This window comes from Petaurus breviceps, unplaced genomic scaffold (genome assembly GCF_028583685.1).
Source record: "Petaurus breviceps papuanus isolate PSGF00001 unplaced genomic scaffold, PetGlider_PUasm1.0 90775, whole genome shotgun sequence".
Classification (NCBI taxonomy): Eukaryota; Metazoa; Chordata; class Mammalia; order Diprotodontia; family Petauridae; genus Petaurus; species Petaurus breviceps.
The window spans coordinates 12,218,202-12,238,747 of NW_027187342.1; the positions used below are offsets into that span (position 1 = coordinate 12,218,202).

The window sequence follows — 20,546 nt, forward strand, 5'->3', positions numbered from 1 at the left end:
GTAAATCTTTGTTCAGTCATTGTGTATTTCAAGGTAATGTAAGAGCTATTGAGTATTAATACAACTGATTGAATTAAGTATTGAGACCAAATTAGAGGTTTTTTGGGTTTGGGGAAAGGAATGGTAGTGTGAGAGGTAGCAAAAGGTTAAGTTTCTATAGAACTGCAAGAATTGCTGAAATAAGACTGATAAAAAGTACCAGACAGTAGCCTTGGGAAGAAGTTGGGTTCCCAGTTCTCAGAGAACTCCTAGATAATACTAAAAATGAAATAATGTAGAATAAAAGGAGCTGGCAGCAGCAGGTGGATTTGACCAATCAGAAAGTAGACAGCGGCCTTTGGACACTCGGGCCCAGATAAGGACACATCTAGGTTGGACTGAAGGGGGTTCAGTATTCTGAGGTTGTTACTGTGCTTGCGTAGTGGACCTCATATATTATGTATGTTATCTAACAAAATTAGAGCCTCATTAGTAATAATTAGGCTAATGAATGGAGATGGCTTTGTGACGATTGGTTGGCATTAATAAGAACACTGTGAGCTTGCCTTACCAACCAATGTAAGGTGGGACAGTGGAGAAGGTGTGGAATTCCCACGTTAGGGCTATATAATCTTGTTTCTGTCTTCTGTAGTGCTCTCCTCCCTTCTGACTTTCTTGTTGAATTTGGGGATGCCCTTTCTCGAGAAAGATAGTAATAAAGTTTTTGCTTCTACTTTGAGAAGTCTCTGAGTTATTTTGGGTGAGTGGTCTTCTGACCCATACAAATAATAATATCATTAGACAACTTTAAAAACTAAAAGAACTATGATCAATACAATGACTATTCACAATTCCAGAAGACAAACCACAAATGTTGAGCCCATTTCAGTGATATTTGATAGATCATGAAAAATAGAAGAGGTACCACAAGGTTGGAAAAAAGTAAATAGATTCTTGATTTTCAAAAAAAAAAAAAAAGAAAGCAAGCAGAATCTAGAAGCTATAGGAAAATTAACTTGACTTCAATTCATGAGAAATTCTAGAGGAGCATTAAAAAAATAGTTGGCAAATATGTAAGAAAGGGCAATGGTAACTACAAAGAACCAGCATGATTTTATCAAGAATAAGATATAGCATAACTAGCCTCATTTCCTTTTTTGACAGGATTACTAAACTAGTATGAGGAGAATGCTATGTATAGAATTTGCCTAGATCTAGACTTTAGTTGTTTGTTTTGAGACTAGGTTTCCCTATCTTGTCAAGTCTAGAAGGGTAGCAGACACTCACAATCTCAAAACTATTTGGTATGGAACCTTTAACCTGGTTTCCATCCTGGGTCAGTTTGCCCCTTCTTGGGAAACCTGGTGGCTCTCCATTCCCAGGGGCTCATTATATTTATATCATACTTACTGAGGATACCAAATCAGCTTTATCTCCAATTCCAGTGACCCAACAGCCTCAGGAATTACATGTATATGCCACCACACCCAGACCTCTCTAAGGTTTTATAAAAGCTTTGGATGAAGTATTCCTTACAGTTATACCACTTCTAATGCACCCCAAAATTGCATTAGTATTTTTTGTCAGCTATATCACTCTTACTGACTCATATTGAGTGCATAGTCCTTTAAAATACCCAGGTCAATTTCAGAACACCTGTACTCTATCCATGCCTCTACCATATTATATTTGTAGAGCTGAGTTTTGTATTCAAGAAAAAAAAATTTACATGTAACCTACTGAATTTCACCTTATTAACATCAGCCCAAAACTCTAAACTTTGGGGAGCTTTACAGATCTTAACTATTCTCTACTGTGTATTTTGAAAATTTGGTAAAGATACTATCCCTTCATCCAAGTTATTGTTAAAATGTTAAATAGTTTGGAGCCAAATATAAACATCTGGGGGTACTCCACCAAATCCTGATTATTATCCAATGTTACCTATTCCTTCTACTTTTCTGTTATTCATAAGCTACTTGAGAGCATTTTGACTTATATTCCTAGCATCTAGCACAATCCCTGGAATATAGAGGGTGCTAAATAAATGTTGATAACTAAAACTTTTTAAGTATGCTCCCTGTGCCTCTTTCCAAGTAAATGACAAAAAGTTAAAAAGGACAGGAGAAAACATTTCTGGAGCACTCCACTAGAGACTTCCTTCAAAGCTGACATAAATCATGAATAAATTCTAAGGGACTAGCCATTAGACTATATCAAAATCCACTTAACATACTATTGTTTAATCCATGTCTCTCCACCTTTCCTACAAAAATAGCAGGAGATATTGTAAAATGCTCTACAAACATCTACACATGATATATCCGCAGTGTAACCTTAGTCTAGGAAACCATGTAAAAAATGAAATTATGTTAGTCTGGTACAACCTATTCACAAAGCCATGATAACTCCATGTGATCGCCATGTCCTTTTTCATATGTTCAGAAGTCATCCCTTTGCCATTTTTCCCCCCAGGAAGTGAAGCTCAGTAATCTAGAGTTTGCAAACTAATTCCTATTTTGCTCCCCCACCCAAAAAAGGACATTTGTTCTCCAGTTCTCTTGTCTTCTAAGCCTCTATTCTCTATAATTTCTTTCAAAAACCATTAACATTGTCTGAGTTATTATATCTGTAATTCATCTGGGCCTAGAGACTTATACTCATCAAGAGCAGCTAAATGAAAGGCCATGATGAGTCTTGTAAATTTTATAGGATACTGCTATATTATTTACCAGAAAGATTCTACTACTACTCTATATTTCCGCCAGTAGTGGACAAATTATGCTAGTTTTTTCATAGCCTAACCAGCACTGTTTCATTGCTTTAATTATTTTTTACAATTTAGTGGACTAGAGAGGCATCTGTTTGATTACCAATAAGGCTGGAGTTTATTTCAAGTGTTTATTAACAATGCTTTCCCTCTTTTATAAACTGCTCCTGTTTCTTGACCAGGTATCTATTAGGGACTGAAAATTGTCTTCATTAATCTTAACAACTCCTTTTTTATTTTAGATATAAGAATTTGGCAATACACCCTGACAGCATTAATAAAAAAGAAAAGAGATATCTATGTATAATCTTTCATAACTGCATTATTTTTTATTACAAAACAACAACAACAATAAAACTAGAAGCAACCTAAATATCCAAAAATAAGGGAATGGTTAAAATATGGCAGATAAATGTACATACCATTGTTTATTGTCTGTTGACTACTAAAAGAAAAATTTGCCTTGATGCTACAAATGGTTCTCCTTAATAGCTCTTCTCAATCAGGTTTCCTATGCATATATCAAAATGATAAAAAAAATCCTAGAAATATATAAAGGTAGCATTAATATTAAGGTAGCAGAGACAATTCTGTTCAATGACCTTATGATTATTAATATCAAACAAGAAAAAAAAATAGGGTGTGAACTTGGGCAAGTCACTTAACCCCAATTGCTCTCCAAAAAAAAAAAAGCAAAAAAGTGGTGGCTAGGTGGCACAGTGAATAGAGCACCAGCCCTGGAGTCAGGAGGACCTGAGTTCAAATCCGGCCTCAGACACTTAACACAAAAACTAACCATGTGACCTTGGGCAAGTCACTTAACCCCAATTGCCCTCCAAAAAGAAAAAATAGGAAGACTCATGGACACCAAAGTTATTTGCCAATGTCTTAGCCTAGAAACAATTTCAAATGGAAGAGGGATTCCTGTGGTAACAAGGTTCTCCATATGCTCCTATTTGAGGATGACATTATGCTGATTGTATCAAGCCCTAGAATGTTACAGTCTCCTAGATGAGATCATTAATTTCTTGGAAGAGTTCAGTCTAACTATACACACAGAAAAAAATCAAGTGGATGAAGAACGTGCATTATCTAGAGTCTAGACTATACTGATGGATGGATGACTCATAAAGCTGGTTGATGATCAGATTTATCTTGAATAGATATGGTGGACAGTCAATGGACAGGCCTTAAAGGAAGAAAGAATGCAGTATTGCATTTGAGAAACTGTGCAATGGGTTTAATAACCCCAATCTTCTCCCTGAGAAAAAGGGTTATCTTTTGAGCTTCAGTATTCTTCTGATGATGATTTATATCTGCAAATCATAATTTCACAGTCTCTAAAGGTCAATGTAGAGGTGTGAGATAAATGTTAGTTATAGCATATCAGCAACAAACAACATAATGTCATCAAGTAGAAGTATGATGGGAAAAGAAGATGGGACAGTTATGTAGTAAGAGTAAAGACAAAAGTATAGACAGCCTTATGCTTCACTGGTATCTTCACAATGTCAAGAGATGCAGAGGAAAGCCCCCAGTATGTTGAGTGGACCTCATGTAAAATATTTATGGGTGAATATGAGCAAAAGGAGCTCAGAATGAGAATTGTAGATAGGTTTTGTTCTTGAAGAGCTCATTCATGTCAATAGGATCACAGATACATCAAATTATCCAAGTAATGTATACTATAATGCATAGTATAGTGGTGTAAAAATGTACAAATACAAGGAAAACAAAGATATCCAGAAGGAACTTTATTAAATAACACAAAGTTAAAAAAAAAAGCAGAACTAGAGAAAGTATATAGTAAGATCATATAAAAAGAAAAGTAAATTGGAATAATAAAGAAAGATAAACACACAGGGAAAGAATGGAAAATTATGACATTTTGAGCACTGAAATTAATTGATATGTAAAAGTTGCAAGGTAAGTGAAAAATCTTTTTCAAAAATAGACACAAATGCTGTCTTACTATTGCCCTGTTTATACTGAGCACCAATTGTCTATTTAACACTTTTGTTCTTTCTTTTCTGGTCCTTGTCAGAGAAAACAAAAGCAAAATGAAAACTGAATTGCCTTTCTTTCTCTGTTTTCCATTATCATCATTTCATCCAGCTTAGGCAGCAGTTCTTCACATCCTTTCATTTCCCTTCTCTTCTCCCCAATTTAGCTAAAAATGATAACAAAAATAACCTCTTTGTTGTTTCTAGCTTTCCTTGTCAGTTCATTCTGAGCTTTGGTGATCCTGACACTATTATCATATCATGCTTTTATTTTCATCTTCCATATGTTTTAAAATCTAAGTTGGTCTGTGAGTTTCCTGTGCATCCACATCCATCTTTAGAGACAGTGTACTACTTTCTTCCTCTTCACTGAAACTCTCTCTAATTATGTCTTCTGAATTTCATCCTCAGGGGTTTTCTAAAAGAATATAAACTAGTTAAAGGCAGGGATGGTTTCATTATTTGTCTTCCTGTCATGAGTGCCTAACAGAATGCCTGGCATAGTATATAGTATGTGCTTATTTATTAAATTACTGATTGATTCCCATCCCTCTAAGGCTGACTTATCCTATATGCCACATCATCCTTCCTAGCTTTTCACTGGACTGTATGAAATCTACTCTCTCCAATCTAACCATTTTTCCTTTTCTTTTCTATCACAAAATTTAAGTTGGAGTTATCACTTCCCTCCAAAGGTTCTCATTATTTCTATCCCAGAAATTTGTTTTTCTTTTTTGGAGAGAATCATATACAGAATAGAATTTTCCTTGTTGGTTCCTCTGCCTTTTGAAAAATGAAGTTTTTATTAAAGCAAATCAATAATTATTGGCTACTCTGTTTTTGGCAAAGAGGGAGCTTAAACAGATGCCTAGATGATTGATTACCTTATCACTACTATATCATATGCCTCTGCATTAAGTCTGTTATCTGTTTCCTGAACACTTTTTCTATTTCTTTTCTGTCTGTGTGTTCTGCAAAATATTCTGATGATGCTATTGTTTCCATTTCTGGTCCTCTTTAATTTTATCTAATGCTTGGCTTTTAGTTTTTCCTCTTCTTGGGTCTTCTGCCATGTTCATAGCTCTTTAATATCCTATACTTCTTTGCCCCATAATTATATTAAGCATATGAAATAACTTTATGAACTAAGTGTTATGTAAATATAAGGTTAAAAGCATCAGGTACCAAGTCCTTTCAGCATTTCTTTGTAAGGTCACTTACATCCTTCTCTTTTTTCCTCATTCTTAATGCTACCACCCTAATCTAGGTCCTTACCTGGATTACTTTAATAGTCTTTAAATTTTTTTGATATTTTCTAGTTCTTATAGCATCACGGGTTCCCATAAATCCTTCTTCCTTCCCCTCCCTAACAGTTATCCTATATGACAAATAGTATAATTTTTTAGAGAGTGGGGGAAAAGTCAGCATAACTAATCAATACATTGAGAAAGTCTGAAAACATGTGTAACACCTGTGGACCTCTCACTCCCACAAAGGGGTAGGTTGGGGGTTGTCCTTTCATATCTCTTCATTTGAATCCCACTTTTATAATGTTGTTACATTTGCTTTTAATTCTTTTGTGTGCTGTCCTTTCCATTTAAATTGCTGTAGTTAACTGTGTATATTATTTCCTTCGGTCTGGTTACTTCACTCTGCATCCGCTAGTATATTATCTTTCCATGCTTCTCTCTATTCATCATACATATAATTTACTTATAGCACAGTAGTATTCCATTACATCCATGTACCACAGTTTATTTAGCCATTATTCCCCAAATGATGGGAAATCTATTTGATAGTCTTTTAAATGGTGTCCCTGCCTCCAGTGTCTCCCATCTTCAATCTCTCTAGCACAATGCCATGTGTTTAAGCTTCCTAAATTAAAACTTCATCCTGTTGATCCCCTATTCAAAAGCCTTCAGTGAGATTCTACTATATTCTAGGTAAAATTCAACTTCTTTGTACAGGCCTTTGAGCGCCTAGATTTCTAATTTCTTTCAAACTTCCCCTATATCTGAGCCTATCTTATCCAACCAACCTCATTTCTCACTATTCTCCAGTGGAAATCCTCCAACCAGGCCATCGCCTCCCTTTCCTAAGACCATGCTTATACTCTTTCCTTCTGCTTTTGCTCCTGCTCTCTGCCATCCATCTGAAATATCCCTCCTCTCAGTCTGCAAATTACAACTGTCCTTCACATTTCTTCCTAAATGTCACCTCCTCCATGAAGCCTTCTTCAACTATTTCAACCTACTCTAAACTGAGACTGTTCTGAAATTCTGCAGAATTTATGGTCTGTAGTACTCATTTGGGCACTTCATTAAACACTGCCTCGAAGGGTTATTTAACTATTTTGTGCACATTGTTCTGCTCTCACTTTAAATATATGACCCTATGGTCCCCTATGAGACTATCAACTCAAGAGGTAGAGCCAGGACTAGCATGAAGACCCCCTAGAGCCTAGTTTGGCACTCTTTTCACTATGCTTTCTTGTCTATAACAAATTGAGAATCACAATCCACCTTTTATGGACCTCAACAGGATTTGCCTGGATCTGTATGCATTTCTACTCCCAATATAATTGTACCTGCAAGCTCCAGCAAGACTAGGTAAGGGAAAACAGGCTGTTACCAGGTAGGAGCACATGGAGGACAGAAACATAGGAAGTATAATAAATGCTTGAAGAATGACTGTTTCTGAGAACTAAGTGATACAATTCATAAATAGATCATAGTGTGGCTTGCCTCCTAGAATATAAGGTTTACCTAGATCTTCCTTCCAAACCTCTGAGGTCATTATCATTGTAGATCTAATGACACTTATTCTGCAGGGTCTTTGGGGAGAGGAGACATGGGGCACAGATGGCAAGCTAGCAAGGATGCTGTCAGTATATAGAACTGGTAGAACTTAATGAAGGTACTGTTCTCATAAATTTTCTTCTTGAAAGTAATTAGAGGAGCTACCTACTTGATGATAGGCTTCACTACAGAAGAGAACATGTAACCTGACTCTTCAAAATCAGGATGGGATGGGAGAACCACAGAGGTCATCCAAACAGTTTTTAACAGCACTGCGCAACACACACAAAAAAAGATGTAGATTGGTAAATGTGAGTAGTGTGAACCTTCTGCTTTTAGCTCATTTAGAAAAGTTCAACCAATTACTTAGTCAGCTAATAACTATCGGTGAGTATGTATCAGCCTTAGAGTATAAGCTATTAGTTAAGCTAAGTTTTGTTTGATAAACAACAAAATAAGTTTCTCTCAAAGAATTTATGATGGGGAAGCTCTTGAAACAATGAACAATAAACTACTACCGTAATTATAAATACCAAATTGTTTGGTACTGTCTGGAAATTTAGGAGGAATCCAGGAAGAAAAAAAGATCAGTCAGCATTGGATTGTTTTCTGAAGAGGTGGGGCTTGGGCTGAGTTGTAAAGAATAGGTAGAAGTCACTCCCTCCTCACCTCACACCCCACCCCAAAGGAGAACAACAAGAGTAACTGCAAGAAGGTGGAAATGAGTATGAGTTATGTGGAGATTGAAGAGATTTGCCTATTATAATATTAGAAAGTATTAAAGTATTGAATTAGAAAGAGGCAGGTAATAGAGATGAATATGCAGGGTGTCAATAAAAGATGGTCAGTCTTGAAAGCCAAATGAAAGTGTTTGGACTTGGTGTGACCATACTCTGGTTACCAGACTAATAGGTATTCTAAGTAAAAACACGGTTGACCTCTTGCCTGCTCCCCTCCCCTTCCTTTTAATGCAACACTCACAATTTTAAAATTCATTTTAAAAATTCAACAGAGTTCAAGTGCTAACATAGTTGAAGGGTAAGGGACAATTTGAGAGAGGCAAAGAAAGTATGAATAAGGTGGTTTCATGTGCATGGTAGATACCTTATATCAGAAAACTTGGTTTTAAGTTCTAGCTCTGAAAATTACTAGTCTTGTGACATTGGGCAAGTTATTCAACCTCTTGACTTTCAGTTTCCTCAGCTATAAAATGGAAATAAAAAGGACTGCACTATCTATAAGCACTTGTGAGAAAAGCACTCATTAAACCTGAAAGCCTACAGAAATGTGAATTATTACTATTAGATTGCAAACTCCTTGAGAGACAGTATGTTACTCACATTGGTGTTTGCCACAGGAGTGAGTACAAGATGTTTCATACAGATGTAAATGTTGATTTAACTGTAAGAATACTGATTCTGGAGCATGACATGCAGTACCAGTGATGGTATTACAAAGTAACATTTAAAGGAATCTGTGGACAATCTGAAGATATTCAAATAAATCTGAACCTTTTTTCAAATCTATTCATTTAATATAACTCAAATTCATTTTATATGCACAGAAATATATTAAAATGAACTCTTTTCAAATTGGTAATGCTTTTTAAATGCATCAAGAATAGGACATTTAAAATGAGACTAAATGGTGATTGCTTGAATTGTGTCATGACAACCTAGTCCTGATATTATTGATATTATAATTTTGAATAACAGGCTCCCGTGCAGGAGCATTACTTGTTTGGTTGTTTTTTGGAGAGCATTATTTTTAGGCTGATAAAAATGCATTTCCTCTCTAGGTCAGCCAACACTAAACATCCTGGACAAGTCATAGAATCTGGTTCTCAGCAAGTGTACATTAGCTAACAGCAGCTGAGGAAGGCAGGACATATCACTCTCCCAATCAGAGGAAAAACACAGAGTTAATCATTGACAAGCTTAATACACAGAAAAACAATAAGTTAGGAATCAGAAGAAAAATCTGTCAAAACACCCAGGCCAAAAAGACAGTCTTTCTTCTGCTACTCAGGGACTGCCAAACAAGCAAAAATATCGCTAATATCTTGTATAAATGAGGAAGAGATGTGCTGGCGGACTGGCAAAGCAGTAGGACTCACTCAGTAAAGCCAGTGAAAGTAGGAAAATAAAGCTGTCCCTGCAAAAGAAAACATGTTTATCCCTGGCTGCCTCCACGGCCTGGGCAGAGAAACAGCATGCTGAAACCTATCTGCATGGGTAATAATATGGAAACTCTTTTTGAGGAAGAAAAAACAAACTCAACATAACAGCTTCTGTTGTGCCCCTTTACTGATGCCAGACACAGAAAGCCATCTCTGCCAAATGGCAACATCAGTCTGGGGACAGGCTGCCTATTGAAGGAACCCAGGATCACTGCTTGTCCCTAGCTTTAGCTTCCTCCTCTCCATGCCACCTACACCTGCCCTCTCCCTTGTAACCATGCTGATAAATTAGCACAGCTAAATGTGCCTGGCTAAACTTGCCTTGAATGATGCAAAATACAACTACCAAGCAGAATGCTACTGCTACTGTTCAAAGCATGTTCTAACTAGGTTTCCCATCTCAGGAATAAAGTATCAAGATGATTAATGTGCTCTCAAACAGATAGAAATATTGGTGATGACTATCTTGTAATTTAGTCTATATATCTTGTAATTTTCCTTAGTCTATAAACAAATTAGAAAGCTGGTTAGAGCTAAGTGCAGGGTTGTGTCTAGATGTACAATGATTCTGTTACATAGAAAGGAAGAGGAAATGATTTCTTTCCTCGCCTCTTCTCATCAGAGTTCTGTTTGAAGGGCACAGATTTTCTTGGTTATTAAGTTGACAAGATTTGGAGCTGGAATAGACCTTCAAGATTAACAATTCAAACGCTTTATTTTTCAGAAAAGTAAAATGAAGGCAGGAGAGGTTAAATGATAAGTCTAAGGTCACATGGACAGCTACATGGTGCAGTGGATAGAGCGCTGGGTCCTGAGTCTGGAAGACTCCTCTTACTAGTTGTGTGACCCTGGGCAAGTCACTTAACCCTGTTTTTCTCAGTTTCCTTACCTATAAAATGAGCTAGAGAAGAAAATGGCAAATCATTCCAGTATCTTTACCAAGAAAATCCCAAATGGGATCACAGAGAGTCAAACACGACTGGAAAAGGTCACAAACGTAAGTAGTAGAGCCCAGGTCTGACTTGAGGTCCTCTAACTCCATAGCCACAGAGAATGAACTAGGAACCACACAAAGTTATATATCTTTAATGGCCATAATTCTCCAAAAGTCATTTTATTACTTCTTTTGAAAGTTCCTTATTTAAAAATGAAATTGTTACGCTCAGTAATTTGAATAAATTGAGAAAGACAGTCATTTGTAAATGGATAACTAAACAACTGGCTTAAATGTATTTGACAGGCTCATAATGGATTATGTATGCATATAAATGCATATACATGTAAATATACACAAACTTATGCATGTGTGCATTTATATCCCAAAAAGGACTTGTTATTTACAAATTTAACACACATATAAAGTAGATCAATCAAAAATCTTAAAAAGAACAAAAGCCATCTGAAGGGAACCAGGATATTACTAGGCACCTGATATGAAATATTATTATTGTAATTGAACACTCAATTTGGTATTGAGTTTCCCAGTAAGTAAGGCAAAAATGGAAATGCGTTGGATGATAGAGTTCATGCTCATTTCTGATAAAAAGAAGCACATAATTCCTTGGGAGAGACAAATTTTTTTTTACATTGAAATGTAGGAGGAATCACTGCCTTACATAAGGGAAATTAATAACATGAAGGACATCTTCAATTACAGTTTTGAAAAACACCCAGCAATGTTCTTTAAGCAGCAGTTTCATATATCAATTCCATATATGTGTATATGTACACATGCATATATACACAATACACATACATGCATATATCTGTATATACACGCACTATGACAGAATGATATTAAATTCTAACTCAGGAAAAACATTTTTGTGGAGAGCAAAGATAATATGGTCCAGGCACGTTGTTTTCTGATAAGCAAATTTAATCCAGTGATAAATAGCTTAAAGAACCTAAAAGGAATGGATAGTTAACCTATTTATTAGTCTGTCTCCCTCACATGTCAGATTTCTCAAATGAGCCTTTGGAAGATTCAGATCACAGTTATGTGTTGGTCAGTCAGATTTTAGGTTATTCTCTAAAAAAGATCTCTTTGGAAGGGAAAAACGTCTACATAATAAAAAAATTATGCAAAACTATCCCATTAAATATTTTACAATGAAGGTATTTTTTTTTTTAGCATTTCTTCCCATTCACATTAAGATATTTTATTCATTCTTACTATCATTACTCCCATAATGCTTCGGCATATTAGTGAGAGGTCACTATCAAGATAAAGAAGCTAAAAACAAAGCAGCTAGCTATTCCAGGACGTTCACTCAGGTGAGGTGTATGTGTGTGTTGGGGAGGGAAGTAGTACTATTTTTCATACTGTACAGATTCATTCGAACACCCCACTAGCCTAAGATGTGTGACCAATAGCTCTTTCCTTCTCAAGCGGGCCATTCTTCAGTTTAGTGAATACCTGGCATTGTCTAAGCACTGAAGAAGGACTCACAGAATCACCTAAGGGAACTGACTCAGAAGCCACTTTGGTACAGAGACCTATACCTGAACAAGAGCCACATCGACGTTACACCAGACAAGAGGCTGGCCTAAATTTTCTGGTGAGAGAGAAACCATCATCTCCTCATACGTCATGTCCTGCTACGGATGGCTCTGATTGTTAGGTAGCTGTTTGTTTTTCCTCCTTACCTGAGTTTAAATCTGTCTCTTGGCAACTTTCACTGGGTTCTGCTACTACTGGGGCCAAGCAGACCACGTCTAACCACTACGCTACATGACAACCCCCAAATCCTTCAGATCGTCCTCACATGTCTTTGTATCCTCAGCGCCTAGCATAGCACTTGGCAAACAGCAGATGTTTAATGAATATTTGTTGAATTAGTTAATTGAATTTCCTGCCTCCTTTTCCTAAGCTAAACACCTCCACTCTTTCAACTGCTCCTTCTATACATGGACCATTTTGCATCTTTAAAAAAAATTTTTTTAACATGAAACGTACTTTTGTTCTATGTGATTTGGCCTCTGAGTTCACAAGATTTTGACATATAAACGTTCATTCATTATGAAACTACACTTTCATCCCATTCGCTATGAAACACACTTTAATTAAATCACCTCAGTGACTAAACAGAGGACTGGAGTGGGGAAAGACTTGAGGGTGGGAGATCCACCAGCAGGCTTACTGCAGTCATCCAGGCATGTGGTGATGAAAGCCTGCATTAGAGTGGTGGCAGTGTCAGAAGGGGGAAGGGGACATATTTGCAAAGGTAAAGCCAACAGGCCTTGGCAACAACTTGGATGTGGGGGGTGAGAAACAGTGAGAAATCCAGGATGACTCCTATGTGGTGAACATGAGGGACTGGGAGGACAGTGTTGCCCTCTACAATAACAGGGAAGGTAGGACAACTTTTGCATGTTTTCTTGGAGTTATAACAATTCCTTAAAACCACAGAAATAAAAACACAACAAAAGAGAACAATGAAGTACATTTGAAATCTAGCATTCAACAATCAGAGAATGAACTGATGGTGGGGAAACTAGCTCTATGATCTGGTTTTATCTGGTCAAAGTCAGATTCTCTAACAGTCCAATTTAAGGAAAAACATATGATATCATGAAATGAAGCCACATCAAAATTATTACTTGTTCCACATAATTCACACATCACTGGAAATGTGGCCTGATTAGGGCAAGTATACAGCAACCACTGTTGACTATGTCCTGGACATTATGCCTCTCAAGGCAGCCAACATTAGCTTTTTTTGGTACCCATGGCATACTGCTGACTCATACTGAACATACAGTACACTAATACCATAGATGATATTCACTGTGATTTTATCTAGCTATACTTTATCCAGTACTTGTGAAGTTGAATTTTTGAACACAAGCATGGAAATTTATTTGTATCCTTACTAAATATCATCTTATTTTATTTGGCTCATCATTCTAACCTATCTTATGTTAGCTGCCCTTCTCAGCTTGGTGTCTTCTGCAAATCTGACAAAGCTATGGCTTCACTCAAGTCAGTGATAAAAATGAGAAAGAGTTGAGTTCAGTTTGGCATACCAGGCAGATCCCAGGAAGAGATGATCACTCAACACTTTGAGGATCTATAATTTAACCAATGTGAATATTCTATTTTTTCAGAACAAATTACAACCCCTCTGTGACTGTTTCTCAGATCTGCTACGGCTAAAAAAAAAAAAAAAAAGTCCATCACCCTGTAGGCAATCTTGTGATGAGACTCTCTTAACTGGGCTGGTTCTCAGATTCATGTCATGCACTTAGCAGGCATATCAAAAAAGGGAACAGAAAAATAGGAAGAAAGAAGTAAGAGAAAACAAAAGAGAAAAAAAATAAAGGAAAAACAGTGAGAGGTAGCTTGGTGTAGTGAAGACCTGGGTTCAAATACTGTCTTAGCTACTTTATTACCCTGGGCAAGTCACTGACCGATCTTATCTTCTGTTTCTTCATCTTATAAAATGAAGGTAATAATAGCATCTATCTATCTATGTAACATGAAGTATATATGTACACACACATATATATATATATAACATGAAGGTTGTTATGAGGACCAAATGTGATACCATATTTAAGTATATGATAATATATGTAAAGTATTTTACAAACCTTAAAGAGTTATATACCACAGTTAGCTCTTGAATTTTTAAATGTGTGGAAGAGAACAGAAGGAATTACTGACAATCAGGACAACTCTGAAAGTCAGAGATGTTGAATTTATCATGTGTTTAGAAAGAAAAGCTAGAAATTATTGAGATTTGCCATTTTATGTATAAACCTGATTTTTTTTGTCTTACTATATATATATATATATATATATGTGGTAATGTTCATTATATTTAGTATGTGGAGCTCAGAATGAAAAAAAAAACAAAAAAGAAAAACACTGTTGCACATGGTACTATATTACCTCTGCATGGTAGCTACAGCCTACCTATTATTGACCTAGATTAGTGCACCAGAGAGTAAAATAACTATGTTAGAGCTCTGGTTTTACCACTAACTATAATTTTTGACCAAAAAATTATGAGCAGGAAGAGGTAGGAAGTCTACAAGTATTGTATATTGTACATATTTTCAGGCTTTTTTGATGTATTGATCAGTAATACTGATCCTTTTTCCTCTTTTTTTTTACCTCTTAAAATACTATTTGTTATATGGGATGGCTCTCTAGGAGGAAAAGGAAGGGAAATCTTAAGAAAACATGATGATGTAAAGAAAAAAATCAATAAAAATTATTTTTAAAATTATACCTAGAATTACTCTACTGCCCCCTGCAAAAAATAACAAGAAAATTAGCAAAGGAAAAACAAGCCTGCATAGAGTTTGGTGTTAGACTAACCTGAGGCAGATCATCCCAAGAGCATTTGTAGACAAAAGTGCAAGAAGAATAAAAAAATATGTATAAAGTGAGACAGATCTGCTCACATTTTAAATAATGAATTCTTATCAAGGATAATACTATATAATAGTAGAATTTGAATTCCACCATCTTAGTGCAGTTCAAATGTTCATAGCACATCTGTAAAAAAGTAGCAACGACACTTGGGGCAACTAGGTATGAGATGGATAGAGCACCAGGTCTGGAATCAGGAGGGCCTGACTTTAAATTTGGCCTCAGACACCTGCTAGCTGTGTGACCCTGGGTAAGTCAGATCACCCTGTTTGTCTTAGTTTCCCCATCTGTAAAATGAACTGGAGAAGGGAATGGCAAACAACTCCAATATCTTTGCCAAGAAAACCCCAAATAGGATCATGAAGAATCAGAAACTAAAACAACGGAACAACAACCACATGGAGATGAGTGGATCCAGCCAAATATATAAGAAAACCCTAATCTGAGGTGACACAATTTTAAAGGCACCCAAGGATCAATTTTCAGTATTTCAAAAATGAGAAAAATCCAAAAGAATAAAGAAAAATTATAGAAGGTAATATTTTTAAAAAACAGTCAAGAAGAACTCAATGATTACTGAACCATATGCCTTTGTCACCTTGGAAAAGATGTTTATGAGAATGATCTCACACAGGTGGAATCAGTGATGAAAACATGAAAAGGAAAAAAGAAAGGTTTTACTGGCAACTTTTCAAAACAGACCACAACTTTAATCACACAACTGACCTAGAGATATAAACTCCTATTGTGCCCATTGCATGATTACCCAAACCATGTAGGATTCTATGCATGATGTGACTAGAGTGATAACAATAAATGAGATTTACATAGTGTTTTAAGGTTCACACAACATGTAACATTCATTGCTTTATTTCATCCTCACATTAACCCAGGAAGGTTAGAGATTACTGGTGTTATTGTTTCAGTTTTACAGATGAGTAAACTGAGGCTTGGAGAGACGAAGTGTCTTTCATATAATCACAGAGATAGCTAGGCAGCACCAGCGTCAGGATTCAAGCCCATGTCTCTCCTGACTCCTAGTCTAGCTCCTTTTCTATTACTCCAGTCTGTATTCCCATAAAGAGAAAGGTTTGCCTGTTTGGTGGAGAATGTCCCACCTAAAGTCCAAAGAGTAGAAGTACTTCTTATCAATAAAGATGACCCTCTTTTAGGCAACAATGCTCTGACTGAATTGAGTTCTGCATAAAATATATACTCAGAAGACATAAAAAGCCTAGCCATTCATACTAGACAAAGCAGGCAAAGAATTAATATTGCCTAGATTATGATATAGATTCTGACAGGCAGTCTATTCCAGATATTAAATATTAAATTAATTTAATTAACTCAGTTAAATTTTAGTTTAAATTAATAAAATAATAAATTAAATAATATTAAATATTCAATTATTCTACTACCACATATACACCTGACATAAAAAAAGAAGATGAAAAATCAGTTGGGCCCAGAATTGCATCACATTTGATCAGGCTGAATCAACTTGGATCAAATCTGGGAAATTTCACAGTTTTCAATAATTTCAAATTAATTGCTGCCATAAAAAAACTACTTTTTAAAGTCTGCCAGTATCCTCCGGGTGATGTTACATTGGTACAAAGGATAGAATATCACTTCAGTAGACAACAGTGTCTTAATAGCCTATAGGCCAACTCAGGAAGACCAGCATCCTGTACTGACACAATGACTGCTCTGACTCATATATACATCTTTGAAAAGAAGGTCACCCTGCTGCCACACACAATGAAGTTTCAGAAAAGGACTCTGATAAGAAGGAAGTAACTGATGCCCTCAAGAAACAAAAATCTTCAAAAAGGTAAATTAAAATAGGGTCTTTAATTATCTTTACTTGGACCACAAGCTAAAACTAACCACTAAATTACTATGTAATTTATAACTGATTAATAGATTGAAAATACTAAAGGTCCTTCCTTTAATAAGGAGATTTCTACCTATAAAATGACAGTTATCGGGATCATCTAGTTTTCTCTTCTTTTCATCACTCTGATTATTAAACGCATGAAGGACATAGAAGTCCTGGGTATCTCTAAGATGGGTACATGGGTATTTCTAAGAAACAATTTACATTTTTGTTCAGCATTCTGGTTCAAATAGTCTTCATAAAAAAGAGAAAGGTTAAAAAACCCGTATTTATATGTTCTCTTGGAAAATACAATGCTATGCTTGAAAGTAAAAGCCTGCTAGCAGGAGAATAATCTAGAACATTAAACATGGCATTCTTCTATACAAGCCTTTTAGGTAAATCTTGTACTTTGCCTATTACCTACTTAATAGGTACACCATGAATGCTATTCAGTCAGTTAACAAACATATAAGTTTGTTTGTGCTAAGTTTGGGGGATACAAAGGAAGGCAAAAATTATCCCTGCCCTCAAGGAACTTATAATCTAACGAGGGAGATACACATGAAAGTAGTGAGATACAAACAAGAGACATACAAAGCAGATGGAAGGTAACCTTAAATGGGAGGGCAATATCAGCTGATTTCCAATTAACTGAATTGATAAATCATTAGCTGAAGATTACTCGGGAGTTCTATTCTTAGCTTTATCAGTTACCTGCTGCTTGTTCCACAGTCCAAACTCCTCTGTGCTATTTCCTTATCTCTTTAACAAGAATCAATGGGTAGTGCTGTTAATAGAAAACACAGTCGAGCTTCTCTATAACAGAAACTATAAAGTAGAATTAAATCCTAAGACTGTAGATTCAGAGCTGGAAGGTTATTTAGTCCAACCACCTCATTTTACAGATAACAAAACTGAGGCCCAGAAAGGTAAACGATTTGCTCATACTCATATTGCTAGTGAGTGTCTGAAGCAGGATTTGAATCCAGGCCTTCCTGACTCCAAGCCCAGTGCTTTTTCCACTGAATTACCTAGCCACCTCTAAATGACTCAGCTGATATATCAAGTTTAGCAGACATGAAATCATACATAATTTCTTTTGCTTAAAAATTTTAAAAGGCTACTGCCTCTGACTCACTGACCTGGGAATAGCACTCAAGGGCATAGATAGTAGTATTTCCATGTATTCATCTAAAATAGGTCTGTCTTGAGGGAACTAACTGGCTGGTTTTCAGTTCCCTGAATTCTCTGCAAGATTCAGTGAAATTCCCTTCTAACTAAATAGAAATAAAAGCCTGAGTCAGGAAGCCTGAGTCACTGTTTCCTTTCTCACTAAATACCAGCCTACATAAGCATTTCAGCAGTGTGATGTTTTCATTCTGTCATTATGCAATCAAACGATAGGAAATATATCCTAACCTTCAGAGAATTTACCATAAAAACAGGAGTACAAGCCACACCGCAGCATGGGGTAAGATACAAAATACCTAAATTCCATTTTTCTAATGTGATCATTCATTAAACCATGAAATACATATGCACTGTCTACCATGTGCATAGAACTGTGCTTGGTGCTTGGTATGCTGCCTCAGCATTTTGCTTAGCAGAGGTATGCCTCCTTACAAGGAACTCTCTCTCAAACAGCTCTCTCAAATAGCTTTCATTTTTATCTTGTAATAATAGAACTAATAGCCCCCCAAAACCTTCTTAATCATAGCTAATGAAAATCTTCAGGATATGACTCCTAATCACCTCACTGAATAAATTCTCTATTAATTTTTTCCCTGCAAGGCAAAGTAACAATTAAAATCACTAGTCTTTTTTTTATGCTTATAACAGAAATGATGCATTTCCCCTCAGACCCAGAACTGTATTTTACCCTTCTTTGTGAAGAATATTGATCAACATGTATGGTGAGAGGTCATAAAAACTTCAGGCAGTTTATTCTAAAACCAGGTAACATTTCTTAAAGTCCAAAAAAAGGAAGTTTGAAATTAGTAAAAAGCAAATATTACTTCAGACAGATAATAAGCTTATGGTATAGTTAGCCAAGAAGAAGAAAAGGGTGAATATATAAACAGCCCCCCAAAAAAGTTCAGATAAATTCATAGATAATATCAATAATGGGTATTTAAGGGAAACAACTTACATATGACACAATGATACTATACAGATCCATGATGGCAATTCTTACATAGGATTATCTGGGAACTAAATTCTAACAACACAATCACAAATTATCTCAGTGAGGAACAATTAGTTAATATATTAAAGAAACCAATACAGTGGTGGAAAGGGAAAGAAAGGCTATCTGGTGGATCTATAAATGGTTAAACAACTTCATACCAAGAGTGCTGATTGTTAACTGGAATCTCTAAGGACATGTCCATGACTCTATTGTAGATCTGATGCTATTTTTACAAAACTTTTAGATGAAGATTTAGAAGACATGCTTATAAAATCTGGGAATAACTAAAATGAAAAAAACAGTTAATGTGTTAAATAATTGAATGAGGATCCAAAGAAATCTTGACAGGCTAGGACAATGAATCACAAGATCACAGAATATGAATCTAAGAAGATGAAATATAATATAGATAAATGCCATGTTCTATTTTTAAGTTTAAAAAAATCAAGTATATCAATGTACTCAGGGAGGCCTAGTTATTCAGGAGAAAAAGACTTTCATTTCAGTTGACTGCAAGCTCAATGTGAATGATCTGGATGCCAAGAAACTTAATGTGTTATTAGGCTAATATTTTTAAAAGTGTAGTTTGCTTGAACAAGACAGGGAAAAAAAGTTCAATACAGGGTGCTCTAAAAGTGTAAGTGCTTTTTTAAAATCGGTAATAGCTTAAAACTAGTTCAGTTTACCCAGACTCTTGGGTATTCTGTGGTCAAAATACATTTGGGGTGCAATCCTAATTTTAGCTGTCACATTTTAAGAGAGGCACTGAAAAACTGGAGTATGCCCAGAAGATGATCAAAATATCAAATGATCTAGAAAATATGTCACTTGACTAGTTGAAGAAACTGAGGATGCTTAGCCTAGGAAAGACTGGAAGAATACATAATACCTTTCCTCTTAAAGGGTTATAATGTAGAAGAAGGATTAGATTTATTATCCATAGTTTCAGGTAGAAGAATTAGTACCAAATGGGTGAAAATAAAGGGAGGAAAATTTTAGACTTATTATAAGAATTTTCTATCTATTAAGGATGACCAGAAAAGGAATGGGTTGCTTCATGAGGAGGTGAGCCCCTATCACTGGAAGTGTTTAAGGAAAAGTTGGACAACTGTATCATAGAAGATACCTTCACCGGTTAGGAAGTTAGAATAGCTAAGCCCTTCAAACACTCCTTGGCTTCTACCACCAAAAGCCAGAAATCTCTATACTTTTGAAGTTCTTATCATCCAATCATATGACCTCATTTAGATCTTTCTTGCTATAATCTACCAACTCTCTCTCTCTCTCTCTCTCTCTCTCTCTCTCTCTCTCTCTCTCTCTCTCTCTCTCTCTCTCTCTCTCTCTCTCTCTCTCTCTCTCTCTCT

The 20,546-nt window shown here is 35.9% G+C and overlaps 1 protein-coding gene and 1 long non-coding RNA gene across 4 annotated transcripts in view; one reads left to right on the forward strand and one right to left on the reverse strand.

Moving 5' to 3' along the window:
• Nucleotides 1-20,546, reverse strand: part of COMMD1 (copper metabolism domain containing 1) — a 274,646-nt gene that overhangs the window by 78,262 nt on the left and 175,838 nt on the right. The window lies entirely within an intron of this gene.
• LOC138146874 (uncharacterized) overlaps nt 17,108-20,546 on the forward strand; it is a 10,420-nt gene continuing 6,981 nt past the window's right edge. Inside the window, exon 1 of the long non-coding RNA XR_011164626.1 lies at nt 17,108-18,465. This is a non-coding gene — a long non-coding RNA (uncharacterized lncRNA). The remainder of the gene's footprint in view (nt 18,466-20,546) is intronic.